This window comes from Myotis brandtii, unplaced genomic scaffold (genome assembly GCF_000412655.1).
Source record: "Myotis brandtii unplaced genomic scaffold, ASM41265v1 scaffold850, whole genome shotgun sequence".
Taxonomy (NCBI): Eukaryota; Metazoa; Chordata; class Mammalia; order Chiroptera; family Vespertilionidae; genus Myotis; species Myotis brandtii.
In genome coordinates this window covers 603,060-607,220 of record NW_005371455.1, presented here as the reverse complement: position 1 = coordinate 607,220, position 4,161 = coordinate 603,060, and the positions used below count along the sequence as shown (strand labels likewise).

Genomic DNA, 4,161 nt, shown 5'->3' with positions numbered 1-4,161 from the left:
GGGGGGGGCGCAGTTAGGGGTGACCAGGCAAGCAGGCAGCCAGGGGAGCAATTAGGAGCCAGAGGTCCAGGATCGGGCCTAAACCAGCAGTCGGACATCCCCCGAGGGGTCTCGGATTGAAGAGGGTTCAGGTTGGGCTGAGGAGACACCGTTCCCCCACCATGCATGAATTTCGTGTACCGGACCTCTAGTATATATATAAAATGTGGATAATTATATAACAGTAGTAGTTTCAAACATAATAGAATCACCTTAATTCTTTTTACTTCTGTTTTAAACAAGATGAAACAATAGAACATTATCTGAAACTCATGCTATAAACATCTGAAAACATTTGTTTAAAACAATTTCTTCAAATGTACCAAGGACCAGATGGTTTTGTAATGAATACTTCATGGTCAAAGCAAAGGTGGCTAAAGAATGAGGGAATTCAGACAAGTAAATAGGGCCCCTGAAACAATTTTCCCCTTGAGGGCATTTGCTGAGGATCACAGAGCTTCGATTTTAGTAGCGTCAGATTATACAGAGAAGAAAGAGGAGGCAAGCCTATGACTTCGTCAAGTAGAACAACCCCTGAAGAAGCAAGCCTACTTTCGGCACAAAGCTGACCCTGAAATATAGGACTTTCCATGTACAGATGGATTAGAAATAACCCTGCATGCCTTTGTTACTCCCAGAGTATAATTCATGTCAGAGCAGGGCCCTAAATGAAGGTGGAAACCTTTCTTACAAACAAGCCAGAGTTCACTTGCATGTGAAACCCCAGTGTTATTAGGGATCTTTTGTAGGGGGAGGGGAATGGAGAATGTTTTTTGGGGGGGGGGGGTGGAGAATGTTACTTTTCTCTCTCTCTCTCTCTCTCTCTTTTAGAGAATGTTACATTATTAGTGTTTTCATGTTCCTTGGCAAAGCAAATAAAGCTTATCTGAAGGAAATACTTTTCACTCAGGCAGTAAAGCTTCCTCACAGACTAATTCAAAGAGCTATGACTTTTTCAGTCCAAAATCATGGGAATTGAACCATGACCTCCTGGTTCATGGGTCAACATTCTACCACTGAGCACACCAGCTGGGTGCCCATAAAAATGATAGATAGCAAAATCAAATCCCCAAATCTTCTGATATCATGATTATCAAATGGAGAAAATAACATGAATTGTAATACACACAAATTAAAAAAAAATGAAATAGCAAATAAGAAAAGATCAGAAAATTTTAAATAAAGGTAAATTATATTCACAAAAATAATGAAATATAACCTCCAGAACTGAAAATAAAAATAACTAAAATAAAAACTGTAAATAACCACATTAGACAGGATTAATGACTAAATAATTATTGACTTGGAAGATAGAGTTTGGGGGAAAATATCTAGAGAATAGCAGGGTGAAACAAATGAAAAGTATAATATAAAATTATAGAAAAAAGGGTGAATAAAATTTGAAGAAATAATAATTTAAAATAATCTTGGTCATCTTGGGCAGCTATTACAAAATGCCATTGATTGGGTAGCTGAAACAACACAGAATTACATCTCAATTCTGAAGCTGGGAAGTCTAAACTTTAAGGTGTTGGCAAATATGATTTCTGGTGGGCGCTTTCTGGCTTTCACACAGCTGCTTCCTTGCTGTGTCCTCACATGGCAGAGAGACAGAAAGGGAGAGAAAGAAACCTCCTGGTGGCTTTTGTTATAAAGGCACTAATCCCATCCTGAGGGCCCTACCCTCATGACCTCATCTGAACTGAATTACCTCTCCAAGGTCCCATCTCAAATACCATCACATTGGGGATTAGGATACCTCATCTGAACTGAATTACCTCTCCAAGGTCCCATCACACTGGGGATTAGGACTTCCACATAAGAATCTAGAGAAGTGTAATTCAGTCCATAACAAACATTTGCAAGAATTTATAGAAGACATCAACCTCATGGATTCAGAAGGCCAAACATCTCAATCAAGCCAAATAAAAATAAATCCCCAGTAAGACACACCACAATGAATTAAATCTAACACACACACAAAAAAATATCTTAAAGCAGCCAGAGAAAACAGATAATCTAAGAAGAGGTAATATTGGACTGATGATAGCTGTCTTCTCAACAAAAACAATGAAAACAGATGACCAAAATGATACTGTTAATATACTAATATTCTTGTTGATATATTTATATTCTTGTATAATGCTATATCTGACAAAACAATCACTTGGCAACAACATCAAAATAATGATTTGTTCAGACAAACAAAAACACAATTTTAAAGCCCCATTCCCACCAAAGGAGTGGTTCTAAGATATAGTCTAATCCTATATGATTTAGCCTCTGCCCAAGGCACCTGGTCCCACTCCTGCCATGGCCAACACAGTGTACCCTTCACTGGTTAGTGAACTCACTGGCCAAGCTTTAATCACAGAAATAAAACTCATCCACCTGTACTCTAGCCCCTCGATGGCCTCAGCAGTCCCGGATCTGTCTTTTGCTTCAACAGTGTTTGGACGGAACAGACCCAGGGACGCCCCTTCTTCCAGCCTCTGATCACTCTCCAGACTCTAATCCAGTCACCACCTTCGGAACCACTTCAGCCATCCTCAGCCTCTGAGACCAGCCAACACCATTTCGTTTTACCCTAACTTCTTGTTGCCGAACAACCATGAGCTCCCAAATTCGTCAGAATTATTCCACTGAGGTGCAGGCTGCCATCTATCACCTGGCCAACCTGCATCTGCCGGCCTTCCACACCTACCTCTCGCTGGGCTTCTATTTCAACCTCGATGATGTGGCTCTGGAGGGCGAGGGCCAATTCTTCCAGGAGTTCGGGAAGAAGAAGGGCGAGGGCGCTGAGCACCTCTTAAAGGTGCAAAACCAGCACAGTGGCTGCATTCTCTCCAGGACACGCTGAAGCCTTCGCAAGATGAATGGGAAAAAAACTCAGGACACCCTGGAAGCCACCTTGGCCTTGGAGAGAAACCTGAACCAGGCCCTTGTGGATCTGCATGCCCTGGGTTCTACCGCAGAGATCCTCACCTCTGTGACTTCCTGGAGAACCACTTCCTGGGTGCGGAGATGAAACTCATCAAGAAGATGGGCAACACCTGACTCACCTCCGCAGGCTGGCCAGTCCCCAGGCTGGGCCTGTATCTCTTCTAAGGCTCACCCTCAAGCACAGCTAAAAGCCTTTGGAGGCCAGAGGCCTTTGAGGGACCCTCTGACTTCGCTTGGTGTCTGGATTTTGCCTGAGCATATCCCCCAAACCATTAGCCATTCTTTCAACCACCCCGAAGCCCTCTCCCATGCGTTGTACCAAATGGAAGCAACAAAGCTTTTTGCCAAAAAAAAAAAAAAACAAACCCCAAATTTTCTACTGATCAATACTTAACAATGGAAATACTAAGGTTATAATTCAGACAATAAAACTAATTTTGGGTGAAATATCTGAGAAGCATAAATTAATGATGAACAAAGAAAATGGTGAAATATGGGTAAACCTAAACAAATGTTGACTACATAAAACGAAACTTTACTATGTCAGGGTTAAAAAGTATTAATACTTGTCCGTTCATCTTCTAAATTCTTCTAGGATGGGCTAATAAGCAAATTAACAGAGAAAGATTAACAGGAAAAAATAAAATTTTTAATACATGCACATGGGGAATTCATGTAAGTATGAAAATTTCCAAGTCAATGAGACAACATTGGGTATATAAGATATTTTGGACAAAGGACAAAAGGGGAGTGAACAGAGTCTTAGACTTTAGAAGTAAGAATGGATGATTTACAGGTAGTTGAGGAAGAGCCAAACATACATGGCAGGAAACATCTTGCTAGGCAACTCAAAAAAAATGGAACAGCCTGGCCGGGGTGGCTCAGTGGTTGAGCATGGACCTGTGAACTAGGAGGTCACGGTTTGATTCCCGGACAGGGCATATGCCTGGGTTGTGGGCTCGATCCCCAGTATGGGATGTGCAGGAGGCAGCCAATCATTAATTGTTTTCATTATTGATGTTTTCATCCCTCTCTCCCTCTCCCTTCCTCTCTGAAATCAATAAAAAAATATTTTTTTTAAAAAGAAGAAACAATGGGACACAGAGGTTGATATGTATCTAGATAAACATTTCCTGAAGCTTTTGATTTACTTAATTTGAATTAGGCTAAGGAGAACAG

At 41.2% G+C, this 4,161-nt stretch overlaps 1 pseudogene; it reads left to right on the top strand.

The window, feature by feature from the left end:
- The first annotated feature begins 2,650 nt into the window (after positions 1-2,650).
- On the top strand, positions 2,651-3,170 carry LOC102239289 (annotated as a pseudogene).
- The last annotated feature ends 991 nt before the right edge of the window (positions 3,171-4,161 follow it).